A 23,838-nucleotide genomic window follows, 5' to 3' on the forward strand; every position below is an offset into this window, starting at 1 on the left:
AGAGGAGAGGAGAGGAGAGGAGAGGAGAGGAGAGGAGAGGAGAGGAGAGGAGAGGAGAGGAGAGGAGAGGAGAGGAGAGGAGAGGAGAGGAGAGGAGAGTCAGTCCCCAACTTATACTGGTACCTGGGGTGTCTTCTTACCCAGATGTAAGACTCTGCACTTGCCCTTGTTATATTTTATGAAGTTTCTCCCTGCCCAACTCACCAACCTGTCTAGGTCTTGCTGGGTGGCAGCACAGCCTTCAGGCATGTCAGCCACTCCTCACAGTTTTGTGTCATCAGCAGACTAGATTCACTCTGTTCCATTGACCACAACTCTCTGGCTTCTTTCCTTTAGCTGGTTCACAGTCCACCTCACTACTCAATTGTCCAGACCACACTTCCTTAGTTTAGCTGCAAGGATGCTGTGGAAGATGGTGTCAGATGCTCTACTAAAATCAAGATAGTCCACATCCACTGCTTTACCATCTTCTATCCATCTGGTAACTTGAAAGGAATTTAGTAGCAATCAGCTCTGCACCCCCACAATTTGATGCAGAAATTTTAAAGAGAAAAGTGGGTCTTCACAGCAGGGAAACAAGGAAATATTGCTCACAGCAGGTATCTCTTCTGAGCTGGAGCTCACTCTCTGAGATTCCTTCAAATGAGAAAAAAGAGTTCTGGAGACCTTTAAAGAGCAGACTGAAAATACGTCTATTTCTAAGTTGTAGTGATAAAGCTTGTGCTGTTAAAGATGACCAAAATACTGCAAATCAAATCTCAGTGAGGAAGAACATGGTCTCATATCTTTGAAAGCAGATATTAAAGGTTTTCATGAAATCTCACTGCAAGAGAAAGGAAATGTCCCAAAGACTCTACCTATCTCTGAATGTTTTAGAGCAAAAGACAAACACAATATTTCTTAAAACTGAAGTTGTAAGTGGGAAAATGAAGGTTGAGTGACTGGAAAATAATGGAAAGAAAGTCTTGATTTAAGAAAGGTTAAAAGCCTTAGTGAAGCACACAAAAAGGTTTAAATTTCTAGGCCCGTCCAACTCAACCTCTCAAGCACAAAGGATTTTAAAGAACTTCAGGTTCAACCATAATAAAATTTATGCAGAACTAATAATCTCCTGTAGAAATTAGCTCTATACAGAGTAAAGTACTGTCAAGGAGTTAACTAGATCAATCTATGCCTGTGACAGGGGGCAGTAAGCACCTGGGCACCCCCCGAACCCCACAAAATGGGAAGGAAAAGGGAAAAGGGATAGGGAGATGGGAGCTGGGCTCAAGGAAGGAAGAAAAACAGCGGCAACAATCCATGGAGGAAAACTTATTTTACTAACTATGATATCAGAATGCAAGATAACACAATATAATAGAATCTAATTGAAATTGAGACTAATCAGTTAAGTAAGATAGGAAAGAGAGAGAGTTCCTGAGACTGAGTCAAACCTGAAAAGCTTGGAACGGCTAGAAAAGCACCCTCCAGCACCCACTGCAAGGCAGCAAGAGACACCGCCCCACTCGGAAGGGCCAGATGCCGTGACTTCTGTAATGTACAGGGATAGGTACCTGGGATTGGAGCATTAACACTTTAACTCCCAGTGCTCTACGTGATGTTATGATGTGGAATACCGAAAACCAAAAAAAACACAAAACCATGACAATAATACTATTAGCATAGTCAGTATTCTGGAATTATATCTGTAGTCCAAGATAATAGATGGTGACACAGAGGAAAACAAGAACAAGATTAAAGAAATCTATCCTAAGAGGTAAGTGATGGCTTTGTTAGCATTAATGTTAAGTAGAGAAATTTCCTAGAAAAATTTAGTTTTCCCACTCAGGAATCAAAGTGGACTTGTACCATGGAAAAAGAAAAGAAGTTGACCCTTGTTACCAAACTCTCTGAAAGTCAGACTGTGAATCAGCCCTGTGATGAATCCAACTCTCCTTGCCATGAGATGGAGTTTTGGGACAGATGAAGGCACACAGTGACGACTTAAATACTTCAATACAGAACTTTAATGACCTCTGCTCATGCTTTCCAATTGCCTACTTCAGATAAACTTCTGGGGCACCCAAGCTCCCTCATACCACTCCCTCACTACTTGATGGCAAGAAGAAATAAAGATTATTATCATTTACCCTCTCAGACTCCTACACGTGCTGTCAAAGGGGTGAAAAATACCATGAATCAAGGGACATCCTCCCATCATCCAGAACCTAAACCCTGTGGAGTGACTGTTCTTTTATTGGTTCAATCACTACTGAAAGGTGAGACGGGCCCCATAAGTGAAAGTAAAAAGGCAAGAAGGCTTCACAGTGACTGAGAATAAGGGGGGTGAAGGCGAATAGTTAGAGATAGTTACAGAAACAATGTAGAGCTTGTAAGAAAATAAGGGATGGCAGACACTGTGACTGGGATAGTGAGGGGGATGAAGGCCATAAAGATAAGGGTTTGAGAACAGCCCGAGGACATTTGGCAGGGAGGTGATTAGATGTCCACAGGGCAAGAAACCTGTTTGGGGGGATGCCCCCCGAAAGGCCAGAAGCCTTCGCGAGGAAGACGACAAATCTTCATCCCACAACCCACTATGCATGCGCAAGAGGGGAGGGTCTGCATGCTAATGAACTCTCAGGTGTGTAATGAATATGTATCCGAATTCTAGGAAAACTATTGATTATGTATTAGATCAACCTATCTCTGTGGCACAATTTTTCCTGACAGTGTACAAGTGAGGCGGATCTATCCCCCTTGCACCGGTGTCTGCGCAGCACTGAATAAACCGTACCTGCTTTATAACTACTTTGTGGTCATAGTGCTTGATTCTGCACGTCAATTTGGCAGCCTCAGATGGGACACCCTCTGCTCAGCTGCAGGACCAGTTGAGAAGAGGGACGCCTTAGGCACGCCCCAAGATTTTTCGGAAGGACTCCCTCATCCAATCACTGTGGGAGCAGACAAGGACCATCCATCGGCAGACCAGGTACGTGTATGGAATGAGGGGATCCATAAGCTGTATGTGTACAGCCCATATCTGTAGCATGATTTTTCCTGACGGTGTGCAAGTTAGGCGAATCTATCCCCCTTGCACCCGGTGTCTGTGCAGCACTGAATAAACCATACCTGCTTTATAATTACTTTGTGGTTATAGAGTTTGATTCCGCACGTCACTGCCTTCACACTCCTTTGACAAAGGAACTAATTTACTCTGTTTCTAAAGTGAGTTTCTTAGTCATGACCAGTCAGTGGGCTTTTGAGATAGACTACTGCAAGAAACTGTGTTGGCTCATTTACAGTAGCAGCAGTGGAGAGCTGTTCAAAGATATAAAGGATTTTCTTCCGGTTGTAATTGGATCTGCTGAGAAGCTGGATGGTGACACTTTTTTTATTAGCTTTCAGTTCAGTCTGGACTGAATAGTGATCTTTAAACGTAGAAAATTTTAACTGTCTGGATTGAACCTGTGACTTCCCGCACAGATACTGGGAGAGAGAAAAATTTATCAATTCAGATTAGGCCAAGGGAAGCATATGTGGTGTGAAGTACAATCTGCTGCACTGAATTCTTCAGAGGTGTGCAAAGGGAAAGGTGTTCAGTTCAAACAACAGTGACAACAAACACTGTTGTCTTTTGTGTATCTCACACAGACATCAGGCCAAAATAACTCTTACCTACATCTCATTAAGAAAGAAATCTGACAGATTTATTCTAATGATTTTGAAGATCAGATCCTTGTTTATTATGTGACAGTTATTAAATATGAACTACATTTACTTCATTTTAACTGTGGTTTTGGTTCAGAAGCATAGACAACAAGAAGATGTCCATTTGTTGTCCTGTGTGTGCTTTGGCTGCTTCAAAGCATGCAGGTATACAACAGGTCATTTCTTTCAGACAATAATCAGTAAGTACATTACCAATAGTCACAAGAAGAGGTGATAACTCAGCAGGAAAAATACGTTCTATCAAAATGTCTTCTACTTCATGACTGTTGAGTGAAAAAAATAAAGGCTTGCAAAAAGCCATGTCAACAACTGCTACCAATGACACTTAAAGCATGTTGCTAGGTAGCACATTGTTCTTCCACAACTACATAGGCCTAGGAGTGTACTGCTAATTGCATGTAAGTCTACAGTATATTTAGAGATAATGTTTTAAAGGGACACATTAGAAATTTTGAATATTCAAACAAACTATTTGTAAAATAGTCTATGGCATTGTTGGATAAATTTTATGCCTTCTCTTCATATTCTATAGTGGACCATTGTGTCAGAATTCTTTTCAAACTTTTTATCACCTCAAGGTTACCTGCAAAGGGTTATAGTAATTACGACAAAAGCCTTTCCTTGCTGGAAATGTAATACTGATTAGTTTGCTTGAACATAGCTTTCCCTTAAGAATTTTATTTTCTAATGTTGGTGCACTTTAACTCTGTATTCTACTAATCAATAAATTGGTTGAGATAAAAAAAGCCTCCATAGCCTTAGCATTTGAAGCTGAGGAAAGCATAGAAAACATTAATTTTAGAGTAACCTATTTATTTCCATAGAAGCTACAACAGATAAAAAGAGCACAATAACACTATCTGATAAAACAAATTCTCTGCTACAAAAACACTATTTTTTCAGCATAGTTGCAGCTGTTAGCTGATTCATGTGGTGAGGCTGATCGAGATTCCCTTTGTGGTGTGACAACTGTGCATGGCTTTCATGTCACTGTTATCACTACTGAAATGAACCACCCACTACCTCACTGTGCTCACATCCACTGCTTGGTCTACATAAATGTTCATTAAGTGCTGATAAATGTCAATGGGTGCACTTTTTTTCCATGTGAAGGAACTCAGTGACACACCTTTGGTTCATCTGCACTTCTGTGTCAGAATGCCCCTCTGCTGCTGTCACACAGCAACAAAATGTAACAGTACCAGTGGGGTGGTTCAATCTCTACTGCCATACCACCAACGTGTGCCTTTGATGTTATGGACCAACATCCTAAAATAGGATGCATTACTTGTGGAGCAGCTCTTATAGGTCAAGTGTTACAGTAAATGCAGAGATTGGATGGAATAACAGACATCAGATTAATGACGTGAGTCCAAACGATGTTAATGTTTCTGACAGCAAAACTCCTACTCTTATTGTTGAAGCAGATATCTTGAGATGCTAATTAATAAGAACAAACCTCCTCTGACATAGTAGAAACTTTTAACAAAATATCTCTCTACTCTCCTATTTAAAATGAGCATTACACTGACCAATTGATAACACTTTAAAAAGACAACAATGTAGATCTGGAAAATGTTATATATTTCACTGTCAAGAGATCACTAGCAACTCCTGGGCTGCATTCTGCAAGCCTCCAGACTATTTGTGTGAAACCTTGCTGCCTACTGAGTGTACTATTTACATCTGGATGCAAACATGCAATTGAACATTACATTTAAAATTCAAGGAAAGCACCATCTAGAACTATTACATTTCTAACTCCTACACTGCCTTCTTCATATTTTTTAATGAAATTTCAAATTTTATTCTGTTTGATTACAGGGTATAATGCTGACTGTGTAATAAGCAGGATCTTTCAGGCAAGGAAGAGCTTCATGTCTTAAATTTCCATGCAAGTGGAAGATGTTGAATACCAAACAGCTTCACAGAACTCAAATGTCAAAGCACTACACGCAAGTAAGTATTACCCAAGCTTTTCCAGAATGTTAGTCAATTATGGCATCCAGAGAACACCAATAATAGTAGTCTCAGAGCGAGTCAAGGGAATTTTTCCTATGGGAAAAGGAAGGATAGCACCACATACTAAGCAGCTTAATACAATACTGAGGACAGTAATGTTACTTAAGTATCTTAAATATCTGCACAAATGATTCACAGATAATGTCCTGTTTATCATAGGAAACTGTCACAGTACTGATATTTGTTCTTAGGTTTGATCATGAAAATTTCATGACCAAACAGGAAAAAACCTATCTTGAGTAATTATTCTGTGCTAGGTTTACTAACACAATTTCTGCTGGGTTGAGATGCTTTCCATACTGTTTTATACAAAATATTTTCAATCAACCAAACCACCAGACATGCAGTGTGTATTCCACTGAACTAAAATTGATATATTTCAGAAAAACTAATAATTAATGGCTATTCTTTGTTTAAATTTTACTTGCTTACTATTAAAGTATCTGCAAACAAATTTGCCAGTGATTCATTCATGCTGTGGAAAACAAGCTGAGACTGAAACAAGACAAAAGTTTACTATTTATGAAAACTTCCTAAAAATTAATTCAATTGAGACACATTTATCCTCACCTCACCTCTGAATCATTTGTTCAATCTGCCTTTTCTCCATCATGCTGTGCTGAACTGCTTCAGTGATGTAAATTGCTTCAGTGATGTAAGACTGGGAGCTGGGAGATGAAAATGACTTAACACAATACTGCAACCTGCTACTATTTAGGAAACAGTCAAATGAAAAAAATCTGGGAGGATGTCAGCCTCTAGCATGCAACTAGAGGGTATTTTCTTTTCCTGAGCTGGAGTTACAAACAGGGTTAAAAGCAGCAGTATTTGAAAGGAGAAACGTAATCATTAACTTAATAGTGCAGGGTGTAGATTCAGCAAACAGTATGTATTTCTTGTTCTCCTTGCTCTCAAGTAGTGCGTGGAATTGGGATCTCTGCACACAGCATCAAGTACATACCACATTTTGCGTGTTTTCCCCTGTCATTGCCCTTTAAAAACAGTTGCATCGCACTGTTAGGAGGTCCTAATGGGACTTCTCTGCTCTACCCTAGGCAGTTCCCATAGCTGCTTTGGGTTTAGTTGTGGTTCCTGGAAATCCTCAGGGGTGCTTGATTTTTGTTTTTCAGGAGTCCTGAAGTAGTGCCAGAAGGGTCTGCCAGGGCACTGCTAGTTTAACTAGGGAGGCACAGATGCCTATGGAAAAAAAATAAAAAGATTATACTTGTGTTTTTCTTGAAAAGGTAACATATGACTCACTGATTATATGAAAGGAAGTGCGATTAACTTGCATGTCATGTAGAGATGAAGCCCAGTGGCCTTGTATGTACAAATGGGAACTCCTTGATGTGTGCTTTGTGGTTATCTCTGATTGTGAAGGATGTATGCTTACAGTGTAGTTTGGGGTATCACAGTATAAGGACATAAAACTATTAGAGAGAGTCTAAAGCAGGGCTATGAAAATAGTGCAGGGTCTGTAGGGCAAGAAGTATGAAGCGCAACTGCCCGAGGGAACGGCATGGAGCTGTGTGAGGGGAGGGCAGCTGGGGGCTAGGGGCAGGTGCTGCACCACAGGGTGGTGGGCACGGCCCTATGTGCTGGAGTTCAATAAGTGATTGGATAGTGCTTTCAAACATAGGGTTTGAACTCTGTGTGGTCCGGTGGGGAGCCTGGATTTGCACTAGATGATCTTGGTGGGTCCTTTCCGTCTTGGGATGTTCTGTAGTTGTAGTTACATCATTCCTAAGCTGTCGGCATAACGTGCATAGGGGAGGGCAACATGAGGATGTTGAGGGACACGACAAATTTCAAAAGTGTTACTATCACTTATCCTCTGGTGTTTTTCCTGTACTTTTGGAGGTGAGGGAAAGTGCAGTGGTGCAGTGGCAAAGGGTGGGCCTCTCCCAAGGCTGTTCTGCAGCCAAACCTGCTGTCAGTGCCAGGTGCTCAGACAATTGTTGTGATTTCTCATTAGATGTGTTTCTCCTTTGATCCAGGGATGCAGGTGCATGTGAGCAGGCACCTGAAGACCCTGGTCAGGAGAGTGACTGACCTACTTGCCTCAACACCAAAATGTCCAAGAACTTTTTGCTGTAGAAAGGAGAGTATGCAGTGAGTCGATGTATTTGTGATTTAGACCTTCTATCAAAGCCTTAGCAACAAAACTCCTGAATCTCTGCACCATATTTGACGTTCTTTTTTTGTTTAATAAGTTTATCCAGGGTACCAAAAAGGTATAATAAATATGATATTGGTACCCTGTTGAGACATCACGAGGCTAGAAGCAAGACAAGCTATTCACTGCTTATTTTCACTTACCCAAAGACAAACTGATCTCTTAGAGTAAATGAAGCTGGGATAAGGTACAGGTCTGCTGTTTTACTTCAGTTCTTCACAACCTGGATTTTATCTGCTTCCCACTATTCAGGATAATACAGGTTCCACATAAAACTGTTTTGGTCATACAACAATTGTGTTTTCAGAGGAAATCCCTTAAGAACAGCAAAAGCCAGCCAGAGAGTATACTGGGAGTTAGTGATCAAGAGAAAGACATAAGATTATCTACCAGCATGGGTGTCTCTCAGGCTGTTCAGCTATCCTAAGAGTGAAGTAGAAAAAAAATAAACAAAACTTAAATATATATATATATATATATATAAAGGAAATCCTCCAATTCTATGTATCTTCCATGAACTGGAAGATGATTATTCCCCTTAGCTGGGAGTTAAAGTACTTTGACAATAAATTGTTTTCATTTATTTTTCCATTTATTTAATACTCTTTGATTCTGGATAATTGTTCCTCAGTCAAACCTGCATGACTTGGATTTCCAAAGTGGTGACAACTCAACATTTGAAATCCCTGTTAACTGAGAGGCCCTAGCTCCTTTGAAAGTAAAAATAGAGTTTTTTCCTTTACATTGCTGTTTCCCTATCAGCATTTAAGAACTAAAGTAGTATTTAGTACATTTCATATTAGTGTATTTCGCCTCAGGAAAGGAATTGAAGGCTGCTGAAGTAAGCACTTTTAAACTACAAGCAATTTATCTGTTTTTTACTTTTAGTTTTTAAACCTTAACTGATTATTCCTTTTCATCATTCTACACATGAGCGTGTGATGATACTAAAGAAACTTCTAGATTTGCTCTAGAAGTAAGTTGTTGCGATGAGCTCATTTACTCTGGAATACAAGTGGAAAAAACTCACAAAAAAAAAGCAAGGTATTAATCAAGAATTTCATATCTGTTAAAATATAATGAAATTCTTTTCTACTCATGAAATCTAGGTGTAGTTTCCATATCTCTAGAGGCAAACAAAAGTATAGGATTACGAGTTCTGAGACTCCCATACATGGCAAATGCTAGGCACTGATTTTCTAATAAAGTATGGCTACTGAAGAATGCTACAGGAAAAAGCAGCAAAATATCATTTTACTATTACATTCCACGAAAAACACTATCATACTACATAGCAAATTAGAGCACTCCCCCTATGAGGACAGGCTGAGAGAGTTGGGGCTCTTCAGCCTCGAGAAGAGAAGGCTCCAGGGGGATCTTATAGCAACCTTCCAGTATGTGAAGGGGCGTACAGGAAAGATGGGAAGGGACTACTTGTAAGTGCAGGATGGGCATGTAGTAGCAGGGTAAGGGAAAACGGTTTTAAACTGGAAGAGGGTAGATTTAGACTAGATGTTAGGAAGAAATTCTTTACTGTGAGAGTGGTGAGACACTGGAACAGGTTGCCCAGTGAGGCTGTGGATGCCCCATCCCTGGAAGCATTCAAGGCCAGGCTGGATGGGGCTTTGAGCAACCTGGTCTAGAGGGAGGTATCTCTGCCTATAGCAGAGGGGTTGGAACTAGGTGATCTTAGAGGTCCCTCCCAACACAAACCATTCTATGATTCTATGAAATTTCCGTCTGGCTGGAGGAGTCAGTGTTTATATTAGTTCACATAGCAGCAATATAACAAAATTTACTATGAAGACTGAATGATGGTACTAAGTAGCTAAGAGTTAATTTCCCTTTTTTCCCCAACTGTTTCAAATATTAATAATTTTGGTGTACTATGCCAGAAAAATTCAAAAGCAATAACAATACTTTGTATCTCCTATATCTCCAATGCATAATGTTAGGATATCAGTATTATTGAAAGCTTGTTACCCTGTGAAAAATTATTTCTCTCTTTTAATCATTATAAATTCTCATGGTTTGACATGAGATAGAGTTAATTTTCTTCATAGAGACTTTTATAATGCTGTATTTTGTATTTAGGGGGGAAAAAAAAAACAACAACAATATTGATACCACACTAGTGATTTGGCTTTTGCAGAGCAGGTCTGCATGGAGCCACGGACATTTCAGCTCCTCATGCTGCCCTGCTATCAAGGGGTGCACTGGGAGCTGGAAAGGGACGCAGCCAAGACAGCTGACCCAGTCTGGTCAAATGGATTTCCCATACCACATGGCATCATGCTTAGCAATAAAAGCTGTGGTAAAAAATGAAGAAGTCAGTGATGGTGTTTGTCTTCCCAAGAAACTGTTAACGTGTTGATAAGTCCTGCTTTTCTGAGAGTGGCTGAACATCTGCCTGCTGATGGAAAGAAGCATGTGAATTCCTTGCTTTGCTTGTGCATGTAGCTTTTATTTTACATAGTCAACTCAACTTTCTTTCTCTCAACCCATGGGCTCTTGCAGTCTCAGTGTTCCACTTCTCTCTGCCATCCCATCTGGGAGCGTGAACAAGTGGCTGAGTGGTGCTGAGCTACCTGCTGAGTTACATCCCTACACAGATAAAATACCTGTGGCAAATTTATATATATATATATATATATATATATGATACTTTTTTTTTTGGCTGAGCTCATCAGCTGACTGCAGAGTAGATTACTGTAAAATGATATTGCTGTTTCCAATCCTGTCTGAGACTTCTGAATGCAGATTACCAGAAACATAGTTGCTATTCACAGTTTTGTTCATCTGGAGAGCAGTTTTATGAAAACAAGCAACGATTTCTAATATAAATAGAATTAGAGGCCAAAGGGAAAATCAAAACAAAACCAGAAAAATACAGAGATCAGAATTGATGATAAATTTTAAAAATTCTCATATGCTTTAAAGAATGTGCATTTACAAGGAAAGTGCCTCCATATTTTATTTCATTTAAGGCACAAAGAGGGTGGTACAAGGACTGTATGAAGAAATGAAGAAAAAAGGACATTATTTTTTTTCTCGGTTGATTCAGTAAGATTTGCTCAAGTGCATTTATGCCATGACAGAACATCGGTGTACATAAGCATCTTGGTGCATCATTTGACCTTTTATTATAGCACAATTTATTGAATGGCTAGATGACAGTGCTTCCAGTAAGTCAGAGCTGTCTTCCAGCTCCCTGTGGGATAGCTGGACCAACTTGTAAAACATAGATGAAGGAGGAAATAATAAGAGAAATAGAGTGCACTGATAAAAAGAAAGTTGTTTGTATGCAAGCTGCAATATGACAAATCAGAAGAATAAATCAGGCTTTAGCTGCAAGCAGAGGAACCTCTTAGCACTGCAGAACCAAAACAGATCTAAGAAAGGGTTTGATAGTACTGTAGGAATAACTTGATCTACCCAGACAACACTGGTATTCTAAATAATTGGAAAAAGTTGAAGTGCTGGTTTAACAAATTAACAAAAGAAAACATTTAGTATTAAGTACAAAACTAGGAGCAAAGAAGTTATTTAATTAGGCTCCCAATGAAAATGCAGGTATATTATTGTAGAATGTTTTAGAACAGATATTTTTTTCTCTTACAGAGAGCCCAAATATTTAAAAGTGGGGGAATTCTTGAGGGGTTTCTGTAATCAAGAAAAATAACTAGCTGCTTTAAAAAAAAAAAAAAATTCATGGATTAGCTTTTAGGTCCAGGCCAGACAGGAGTTTTGCTGAACCGTGCCCCTGTGAGTTCTGTATCCTGAACAATTTGTCTGTTTCTTACAGTTTAATCCCAAGAGGAAAGATAGGTATATTGACTTTTCAAGTGTAACTATCATAATTTTATGAATGCATATTTACTTTTCAACAGTGATTATCCAGAAGCAATTTCAAAGAGTTTCAGCAGAACAATGACATTAAATATCCAGTTGTTCTTATGTGGTGTTTTTCTGGCACGTTTCCACCAGTGTGTAGGATGGACATGAAGTGTTACAGGGAAAACTCATACTGGTTTCAGAACTGGAAAGAGACTGTGCCTTGCTGTCTGAAGAAAATTTTATTATTTATCACAGATATTTGAGAAGAAAAACAATCCCAGGTAACCCGAAATACAATGTGTGATGAGGTCCAATCTGCTTGATGTGGAAGAGAAACCTATAAGTAACAGAACTTAACAGAACCTATTGTAGATTTTCTTAGTGAAGGAAGAAACCTGAGGTCAGAGCACATATCTGTCGGGCACTGTGGGGAAAGAAGGTAATATCTCTTGAGAGAGAAAAGTACTGTAAGCTACCCTTCAATATTTGTTAGTAATGATGCTGTAAATTTGGACTCCCAGTTGCCATGGTTATGAAGAGACTTTTGTACTGACCGGTAACAAAAGTGTTGTCCAGTTATTTGTTGCCTGTGCTTCACATGTTGCTCACTTTTCATAATGATTTATTTCAATTGCTTAGCGCTTCTAACAGAAATATCCATCACCTTCTGGGTTTTGCTTTCTCATTCTTTCCCAGCTCCCACTAATAATTCAGGACATTGAAGAACTGGAATCAGCAGTATCTTTTTCTCACAGTGATTGACTAGTTGCTAACAGTTTAACTTTGAATAAAATCTAGGATATATTAAGATAGAGCTTCAGACACACCAAAGACTGGTATGGTTGAAATGGAAATACTTTCATGACTTCTTTTTTTCCCTTTTATCCAAATATATATGCATTTTTAAGTAATCATTGGCAAGTTAAACACCTCCTCCACATTTTCAGAATAGTGTGTAAGCCACAGTGCCAACTGCAGAGCATGTGAACAAGACTGGAAAGTGAAGCTGACTCAACTATTTCCAGTTCCTGAAACTAAAACCATGGAAAAGCATAAAGTGGAAGTAAATGAAACTTTCATTATTCCAGTAGCTATTGTAATGAGCTACCATATACACTGCTATCAAGGAAAGAGTACAGCTTGGTCCACATCACATGAAGCGTGCAGAAAGAAGATAAGATTTTCACTGTGATAGGGGGGTGACTTTGGGGCCCTGTTTTGCTTCCTGCACTGAGGATTTCCCCCAAACTGTGGGAATTCTGGGGCTGTAGTGCCCTTCATGCATTGCTATGGTTTGAGGGTGTCAAGGATAACCTAACATGCAGGATCCAAATTTTTTGTGAGACCTTTGTTGCACTGAATGACTACAGCTAAGGGAAACACCTAGATTGCATCAAGTGAACCTTGAGCAATGACCAGCTCCAATGACCCAGCTGTGTGCATTCTCACGAGCACACAATAGGAGTCCGAGGAGAGAGACTAGGTTAAGGTATTTCCTTGATGTTTCTCCAGATGCAATGCAGTTTTGCTTAAGAAGAGGCTGTAGCACTGAAGGAGATATAGGGAGGGTTATTTAGAGTTCCTAACATATTGCTGTCCTGTGTATCTTCATTCCCAACCCTTAAGTAGCACTTGGTAGACAATCTGCTCTCCTTGATTGCCTCTCAATTTCAAAAGTAGAACATCTGTCCACTGGTGAGTGAAGGATTTTTAAAGTTAATCTGTATTTGCACAAGCTCTGTGGAAGCTGTGTATCGAAGCCCATTATGTTCTTGAATTGCTGGGCTGTCACGTGGTTTTTATTTTTCTTTAGTTATAAGCAATATTACAAGCAACTCTTTTAAACAGACAACAGTCCATTCTTTATTATTACCGCTTTATGACAAAAATAGTGGTAAATCTCAGTAATCTGGTGGTATCCCCCAGTTTTTAAATGCCTACTTGAAAAAAAGGCTCATTTTCATGAAACCCTGTCTTTCTCTCTCTGCTCTTTCAGGGCACTACTTCCACTGCAGATAATGCTTTCTGCTGTTACCAGTGCTAGTGAGGATGAGCCCAGCTATCACCCTGACAAGAGGTGATCAAAGAGGAGCAGTACTTCCCCATAGGCTCCTGACAACAGTTCAGTGTGAATCAGCAGAGAGATCTTTGATGGGAAATATGAGGAGCAGTGCTCGTTGTGGCATTCATTGCACATGCTGTTGCTTGTGGTTGAACAGTTGCTTTAAGCCAGATCAGGAAAGGAATTTTGATCCAGTCTTTGAGGAATAACAAGCGGTCACTATGGGAACAAACACGAAGCGAAGCCTTTCCAGTCATACAAGAAACCACATAATCAAAGGGAATACTTTTGCCTTTCAGTTTGTTTAGTATCAGTCTTCATCTGTAACTATTACTTGGTATCTTTTGCAGAGATCTCGGTTGACATGGATTTCTTTGTCATTTTCTTAAGACTGTAATTTCCTCTCATATAGTCTTAACTTCCCTGTCAACTCCATTTCCATTGATAACGTAATGTCACAACATCTGCAAGGATTTGTGTCTATTTTGGAAGCTTTCTGTCATGATTCCTGGCCCCTCAGCTGCTGAGCATTAATTCCTCTGAACTGCAAACAAAGTGATCGTTATTAGCCCAAAAGAGAAGTGGCCTTAACGTTGTCAACACTGGTTTGGAATGTAAATGTCAGGGAGTCCACAGGACTCCTATAAAATCTCATCTAGATATTAAAGATGTTATTTTTGTAGGGAACAATGTCAATATTGCTGCCTGCCCTGTCTGAGGAGTTAATGTCATGCTTGAGCAGTGGACAACAGACAGACAAATGACAACTGTGTGATGCTCAGTTTCATAAAAAAAAATAAAAATCTTTTTTGTCACATGGCTTTCCAAGGTGGCTTCAGAAACATAGCCAAGCTTTTCAGAGGTGACCAGCAACATTTTCTGTCTCTTATTCTGGACATCTGTTGATTCAAATACTGTAAATGAACCATATTTTTTTGAAGATAGAATTTGCAACTTTCTGAAAACAATTGTTTAGGCAGTTTTAAAAATCATGACCAAAATGAGTTGGTTTGATCAAGAAGGTAGTGTGCTGCTAATGCATGAAGATATGTATTTCTAGTTTTTCAGATCTGTTCCTGACGTAGAAAGAACATAAATGTAAGTAACCTGTAATTCCTTTTGCAAGAGCCATGAGATGCAGGAGCTCCACACGCTTTTGTATAGACATCCACATCATGCCATTCTCATCCCAGTCTCTTCTCAGGGAGTAGGGATTACTGAGATATTTCTGCTGGTCTTTTTAAAATGCGGACAGAAGAGCACGTTATCACTGGGAGAGTTGAGTTGTGAAGTTACCACCACAGTTCTCCAGGTAAATTAAAAGCTGCTTTCATTCGTTCTCAATGATTGTGTAAAGTGCCTTGCATTTAACACAAGTGTATAAAATTATCATGGTATCAAAAATATCAATGTATATAAAATATACATGTATAATTATCAGGGAGTATCTTGCTTGCAAGTTCACATTCCATTCAACTTCATGATTAATGTAGTCAGACCCATGTGAAAATTTTCTTTCAGTTTCAGTGAGATGCTGCCAGTGTATTTCACGTGAGTTAACACCACTGTAGCTAAATGATTAACTCATGTCATTGCTGTGCTGGTCGTCCAGGCTGGCTGACCTTTAAAATAATAACTAGAAATTAAAAGCTTAGAAATACGACTCAGACTGAAACTAGGAAATGAGTTGAAGCAATTTGTACGAATGGCAGGCGGTGATATCTATGTTACTGCTACAGTATTCCCAGAATGTTTCAGAAAAATTTGAGTAGTCTTTCTGAATCATTTCCCTGAATATTTTTCCTGTCTCTGTTCTAATCAGCACACCTTTCAGAGTGCAGAGGACAACAGAGGGCAAAGGATGAGAACAATAGAAAACAAAAAAAAGTAACATAAACCACTATGATATTGTAGTTTTAGCCAGGCAGGAAAACAACAGACTTAACAAAAATCTGAAGTGCTATTTTGTTGGGAAATCAAATTCATGCACAGATGACGAGTTGCAAAAAGAAAACAAAAATAACCCAGTTCAAATGAAGAATGCTGAAAGACAATGTCAGAAATAGTGAATTGAAGCAAAGTACGTATGCCAAGTTTTATACAACCTGAAGTCTTACCTTAACAACTTTTCATCTTGTGTGAATATGAAGTATTAAATGAAAAAAAAATGGGAATGTTACTACAATGATTTGGTATTCATCATGAATAATAAACACGATAATTTACCATTTAGATATCTCAGGTTTGCAAATTAATTCTCATGGTGAGTCAGAAGGCAGCGACCAAAGAAAATTTATTATATGAAGTGATGCAAAATGTGGTAAATCCTTCACATTGCTCATAAATCACTGGGCTTATTGCTGTACCTATTTCCCTGAACTTTTGTTCTTCAAAACCATTTGATTCTTCTCAGTCTCTCTGCATCTATTTCAGAAAAAAGGCACCTGAAACTTCAGTGTTTCTTCATCTATGTCTGTGTGTGGGAGCCATGCACATACATACATATATGCCGTCTTTTGCTCATCCTCAACAACTTGTGTTTCCAAGTTTAGACAGCAGAAAAAACAATTCCGTGATTAAAAATATGTATTTGCTGTGTGCAGTCAGCACCAGTTATATAGAGCAAAACATACATTATCAGTTACTACTGAACAGCCCAAGGTTATAAGGCAGATCCCTGCGAGGTTTAGTCTCACCCTAACTTTTCCCTGTGTCTGGTCATTTGTGAGCAAGAGATTCAGTGCTTCAAACAGGTCACATTGGGGATATGGATGCAGAGCAGTATTTATAGGCTTAAGGGAGGGGAGAGAACATTCATTCTGCATTGTCTGCCAAACATGAAAATGTACAATCTAAAATATATATCTAATGGCAAAGTAGCTATGTGAGACCAGTCTTTTCAATGCAGATATACATTTTTAACATACCAAAGACAAAGTGAATGTGGTAGCTCAAAAATATGTGGTTGTCTCTGAATTTGGGGTTTACTATTTTATAGAGATTCATTTTATAAAAAAAGAGACTTTTTTTTTCAATTAGTATATTTTCCACATATACTAATAATTATGATTTTTTAAAAAGGTGATGATTGTGGAATTTTTTTTTTTCATTTCTCTTTTCACAGATGTTTCCATGGGGAAAAAAAAAAAAAAAAAAAGTATTCAGATCTGCCAAAATGTAACTTTCCCTTTCTGTCTCTTTTCTTTACTCGTCCTCTCCTGACTTCTTCCAACAAAAGGCACAGAAAAGTTGTTGGTCAGAAAAGGAGACACAAAAGTACAAAGAGCAGGAAATGATCTACCAGTTATACCAACCTGAAATTGAAGTCATTAGAAATTGAGTGGTTTTTTTGCTTGGGTTTGCTCTTGGTAGAAAATTGAAAAATTTAATATATTTTCTTTCTCTTCCTTTTGCCCCGTGTAGTGGATGAGATGATGTTGTTTTTGCATAGTAACAGAATGTTGTGAAACCAAAGAAACAAGTCTCAGAGCTTGTGATACAAGAGAAGCTTCTGCTTGCACAGTATGTCTCAATCACACTCACACACCCATTCTTTAAAAAACCTGAATCATATCAGAAACATTTTTTTCCTGTTTTTCCCAACTCTTCTTCCGCATCTCCATTATAAATCTCTGGGTATTCATTAGAAATAGAGGCTTCTTAATTGAAGAAAAATTGATTACAATAGGATGTCCATGTGGTCTTTAATATTCACTCATGGTCAGTGCTATCAGTGTGAATCTTCTCAGTCATTTCAGTATGCCTTCCTTCAGCACCTCATGCTTTGCTAACTGCCTCTGCATTTCTACACTTTATGATAAAAATGATACTCCTCACTTCACAGCCAGGCCTCATTCATATCACTGCCTTTGGGCAGTACATACATTTTTGAACAACTTTTCAAGGATGAAGCACAGGAAGAGTGAAATTTCATCAGAGATCTCTGATGAACACCTTGAGAGCTCACTGTGAACGGCAGCCACTGCCATCGAATTGGAGTGATGCATTAGTGTTAGTTTCACAAAAACAAGGTCACATAGCTCACTGGTGCTATGGTTTAGTTTCTCTTTCTTTATGTTTTGATAATTATAAAAAGAATTTTAAATTAAAATAAGTTGTGTTACTTCATATACTTTACTTGTATTACACATTGTATGAGAGCTGCTCCGAAAGTAATGCCTCCTATGTTGTTTCATGGGACCATGATGTCAGAGATGGATGTGGTTGGTATAGCAGTGGATACTGAACTTTTCTGCCAATATCCCATTTCATGTGGTTGCCAAGTGTCAGATGGCAGCAGAGGGGCAGTTTGACAGAATGGCATCTGACATGGAAGTGTGCAGCATGAAGGCCCTTCTTCTTCACTGGTGTATAGCTATATATAAATGTATAGTTAATGGCAGTGACTGATTGAAAAATAGTTTTGTAGCTGAGAATTTTCTCAATCAAGCAGCTTTATTGTGCTCTTTGTAACCATTATTGTTTCCATGGAAGTAAATAGGAGGCATTACTTTCGGAGCAACCTACATACATGCATTCCAAGATAACTCCTCTTCACTCATTGCAGCCCAGGCAAGGAAAAAGGTTGGACATCCACCTGTATTTCTAAACTGAAAGATCAATTACTTAGTCATGAGTTGCCTTCAGTGTATGCTAGTAAGAGAGAAAATACCTCCTGTCTTTGGGAAAGTCTGTATCAAAACAGCACTCCCAAAAGCCAAACCAAGTAAATCCAACCTTTTTTTTTTTTTTTTTTTTTTTTTTTTTTTAAACAGTATTGAGATACACTTGGGAATTTATTTTGCTAATTCTCAATAAAGTCAATTCCAAAGTCTTTATAAAAAAATAGATCTGCTTTAATTAGTTATGTAACTTTTTCATTATCTCCCTGTGTACCAGAACAACGTGAAAGGAATTGGAACAAGGAGCACAAGGAGTAATAAGTGGAACTGGGACTTTAATACACTTTTTAATAATTTGGCATGTCTCTTTGCTTGGCAATGACAATTGCAGGAACAGATATCATCCAGATATTACCCAGCCAGCTGCAGCAATATGGCATGATATTTTATGAAGGTGCATTTGATATGAGCCAAATCATGGCAGTGCAACCAGTATTCCTTTAATCTGCACATCTGGGAAGAAGGAAATACTTACATTTTTCTTTTTCAGTTTTGCCACATATTTGCTGCTTCCAGGAAGAAGTTCCCCCAAAATTCCACGCCTAAAAGTAAAAAGTTTGCCTTTGTGTCTACCTTCTGCTGGTAGGTGAACAGTTGGACTTGATGATGTAGAGATCTCCTCCAACCTTAATAATTCTATGATTCTTATGAAGAAATGCTGAGGAGAAGAGAAGGCACTGGAGAGATCTCATTGCAGCTTTCAAGTACCTAAGGTGAGGAGGGAAACTGATTTTTTATACAATCTGAGGGTAATAGCACAAGGCAGAACAGTTTTAAACTAAAAGAGAGAAAATTTAAATGTGATATTAGGAGCACATTTTTTACTCTTAGAGTGGTGAGGCACTGGAACAGGCTATTGTTGTGTGAAGTTGTTGTGAGGATGTTGTGAGAAAAACTGCGGATTCACAGTTCCTGGAGGTGTTCAAGGCCAGGCTGGCTGGGACCCTGGGCAGCCTGATCTGGTGACAACCCTGATTATGACAGGAGGTTAAATCTAAATGATCTTTAATGTCTCTTCCAACCCAAGCCATTAAATGATCCAATGCTTCTATGGTTGTGTGAAGTGTGATCTTTGCTAGAGTGAAGGGAATGCCAATCACACCCATCACTTCTACTTAACGGTAAGTAACATGTTAAATGTCAAAGGGAATTGCTATCTGTCCATATTCTTAGTTCCTACCAGCTGCATAATGAACTCCTTGCAGCTGTGCCATTGATTATAGTTCCTATACACATTGCTCTCCTCTGTTGTTAATAATACCAGTACACACAGCTTCATTCCTCCTGTGCTCTCTCTCAGCAGGGGAAGACTTTCTATTTGCACGGTTTTAGCAATATTCATGACCCTGAAAACAACCAAATCTAGACCATGAGAGAGTTTCTGTGTAAATAATCAATTTTATGTTCAGTATTCCAACTAAAATTTGAAAGAAAACAAAGTTTGGAGATATCTATTTCATTATCATGAGATTTTGTTTTGGTCTTACGAGTTATTTTTTTAAAAATAACACTAAATAAATTACTGAATTTCAAATTGAAATATTCCCTTTCTGAGAGAAGAACACATCATTACATGGTGTAGGTTCAAAGCTTCATGCCAGTTTTCTCCCAACTTCTCCCAACTTCACTGAATTTGAAAACTGTCCCAAATCTGCCTCTTCCCTCACTCCCCCCTCTCCTTTTTTTTTTTTTTTAATAATAAGCTTACAATTCATTAAAATGTTTGGTCCAGATATAGTTTTCATTTAATTTCCCAGAGACTGAAAAAGAAACATAAATGTACATAGGACATAGTCTAAGCAGTGTTAGAAAAGGACCTTTCCATGTAAGGTCCTTGTTCCCACTGTTGACAGCTAGCGAAAGAGCTTTCCCCAGATAACAATGACTCAATAGGGAGCAAATGTGACTGTCTGTGTCTGGGATTTTTGTACAGAGTGAGCAAGCTGAAAGGAAACTTATTGTAGTTATTATGCAGAGTTTTAAAATTACTCAGCCAGAAACACTGTAGTTTAGTTTGTAATTACAGATTACAGTTCTTGAAGGCTGATACCAACTATCAGTACTCTCACCCAGTAAAAAAGGGCATTGAAAATGTCTCCACAAAATGAGCACGTTCAATAGATTGTAATATACTGCAGTGTTTTCAACTTAGTCTAAATAAAGCAATAGAATGTAGGCAGGTTCTTTCATTCAAGCCAGATCATTGCAGTGTTTATAGAATGCACAATTACTCAGCAGTCTTGCTAGAAATCTGATGGGGGTCTCCCACTCAGAAATTTCACAAGACATTATAATTTTTCTTGGATCTCCCAGGCCCTTTTCTAAGAGTTTGCTTTCATTCTTGAAGAAAAATAGCTCTTTCTAGCTATTCTTCACATTTCTGATAAATTGCAAAATGATTTGGCAATTACTCAGAATTAAAGATAGACCTGTCAAACAGATCACTTAGAAGCTGATCAAGAGCAAGTTAAAGCGTCAGGATGTAAAATAGAATTAATTAAAACCAGGAAATGGCTGTAGATTTTTTTTTCCCCTTGGATAATAGTGACTCAGTCTAAGCAAAGACACACACGCAGGAAAAAGCCACAGTACATCAAATGGCTTATATCTCCCATTTTAAATTAATGCTCTGCAATTTAGAAGCACAGGATACTTTAAAAATAAACTGTTTTGTGCATCAAATGTCAATATCCACATTGTGGATATCTCCCACCATGTATCCTAGCCTACCCTTTTAATCTGAGGTCGTTCAACAGGACTCCTAAACATGTCAAAATCAGGAATTAAACTGCAATCTTAGGCTCCAGAAAGGTAAACAGTTTTCCTTCAGTTCTGTGCAGGTTTTGACACTTGATTTTAGGTTGGTCTGGAACATCTTGTAGTCCTGGGCTGGGATCTGAAAGCTGCCACATTGGTACAGTGTTGTTATTGGCATTCTTGGAAGCTGAGTATCAACGTAGTTATTCTTTTCAAGCCAAAGGTGGCCCCCGTGGAGACCCTCATGCTGCAGCGGTTTCAGCAGTACACGTTAACTGGATAAATAGAACTAACAGAGCTGTCGATATGTTACCTTTTGCAGGATCTGCCTTTAGAGAAAAATGTTTTCTTAAACAGTCAAACATATAAAGGAATAGACGCACATGCATGTTTATGTATGTTATGATGCCTTCACTGATTAAATATTCAGGCATTCCTTTGCTCTATTTGTGGGTGCAGACGTAAAGATTCTGATTTTGGATTTAACCTGATCTAGTCATATCTATAATAATTTTTAAAAAATAATTTAGTGTATACTGCACTGTCTTAGAAAAGGGAAACAGAGACATCAAGATTGAGACAGCACTGTTAACCCCTGTGTCATCTATTTTCAGGATTTTGGTTGCCGAAGCAAAAGGTTAGCTCATATTTCAAGACCACTGCTCTACAGTAATTAAGCTCAAAGACAGTTTTGCCAGGCTTCTTTCCAATAAAGGCTCTTCAGATGATTTTTTTTTTACTTTTTTTTATTAACGGTAAGCACTTTCAGCCACAGCAAGTGCAAAAGGTTTTCTCAGGGTGTCATCCACACTACTCCTGTCAAGAGTAAAGAGGAGAAGCCTAATTCGGTAAATATAACTCAGCTGATCCTTCAGAACCTACAGCATGATTTTAAAGGGGCAAAAATGTGCAGCACAGTTCCTTTGTGTAAGTCAAGATTCCTCTCTAAAACACTCAGTTCAGATCATACCAATGGAACGCAGAGTGAAAATAAGATTTGTTATTCATTTTCATATTAAGAATATTCTTCACCTGTAAGCCAGATGGAATTTTATATTAAAACTCTATCAATCAATAGAAGAACAAACAAACATTTATTTGGATAAAATCTTCATATTGACTAAAAAAATATGGATGATCTTTGATTTATTTCTCCAAATATCTGCTGGTGCGCTATTTTGTTCGCAGTGTTTTGAACAATAACATCAGTATTTGTTTGTACAAGTACTGGTGCCTAACTCTTTGTCTGATTTTCTTGTGATAAGCTCAGGGAGCAAAAAACTCATGCAATTTAGGTGACAAGGTCTCCTAATTAAGATTGAACTGCCTCATTTCAAGAGCTGCAACAGAGAGCTGTTGAACAGTCCAAAGCCTGAAATAAGTTCCTGATGTATTCAGTTAAAAATTTCATGTTTTAATGAATATAACCTATTAACACTGAAACTGGAGAAGAATAACAGTAGTTTGAAACTTCGTTTCTTAACATACCTACTGTGCAGAAAATGAAAAGCTATTGAAGTTCCAGAAGTTTCCTTCATGAAATCCGTCATCTTTCTCCCACCATAGTACTTTCTATTCAGATTTAGAGTGTAATACATTTTTCCATGGCAGACTACTATTTTGTAAGTCAGTTCTTCATTCTTCTAATAGCACTGATATTTGATTTATATTATTTGTTTAGCATAAGTAAATGTGGCAGAAGGCAATTAAAATAAAGTTCTTTAAGTTTACAAGGGTTTCAAGCCTGGAGCATGCTTAATTAAAGTCAATCATGGGAAAAAAGCACTTAGCCCTGCAGCCCTCCACATTTGTCAGACATCTGAATCATGGGAAAGGTTAATTAGAATCAAATGAGGAAAAAGTAAACACTAAAAGTGCTTTCTGGGGTTCATTAAATTAGAATAAGTCAAAATATGTAATATTCATCTTCGTAACAATGACCAACACACATCTCTTTCTCCTCTCCCACAGTCGTAAATCTTCCCAATGTACTAATTTTGCATATTTGGAAAGCCCAACTCTTCACTATACCAGGTCTCCACAGCTCTATTTTGATGGTGAAAAGGGAAGTAAATGAAAGTGTTGGTCCTCTTTACATTGGCAGAAGAAAGCAAAGACATTTTTGTATAAATACTCACTTCTAAAGTAGATTGTTATTTATCTCCTCCTGATTATTTCACAGTTTCCTTCTCTGTCTCTTTGTCTTCCACAAGATGAGGAAGAAGAAATAAACTTCAGAATTCATATAATGATACTTTAAAGAAAATCTGCTTCATGGAGGTAAAGCCATGCCTTGGATCAAGAAAGAATTTTAAAAAACCAGCAAGGCATGTTGATTTTGCAAAACAAATTCAAAATCAGTGAAGAAAATCAGTGAAGGTTTCCTGAAGGACAAAAGAGCTTGTGGTTTCCTGATTGCACAAATTCCCAGTACCGAAAGACCTTCTCTTGGGTGCCTGTCCCCTTGCAAGGAGACTAGTTGGTGTGCTTGTAGCCCTGGGGTGAACCAACATATCAGCCCAGTAAGTGCCTAAAAGATGGAGAGGGAAACAGAGATTGCACTAAATTGCTTGGGAGTAAACTTAGTTTTA

General features: G+C 38.4%; 1 protein-coding gene across 1 annotated transcript in view; it reads right to left on the reverse strand.

The window, feature by feature from the left end:
* LOC122178664 (maestro heat-like repeat-containing protein family member 2A) overlaps positions 1–23,838 on the reverse strand; it is a 45,509-nt gene that overhangs the window by 556 nt on the left and 21,115 nt on the right.

This window comes from Lagopus leucura, unplaced genomic scaffold (genome assembly GCF_019238085.1).
Source record: "Lagopus leucura isolate 7727_CA_CO unplaced genomic scaffold, USGS_WTPT01 Super-Scaffold_100002, whole genome shotgun sequence".
Taxonomy (NCBI): Eukaryota; Metazoa; Chordata; class Aves; order Galliformes; family Phasianidae; genus Lagopus; species Lagopus leucura.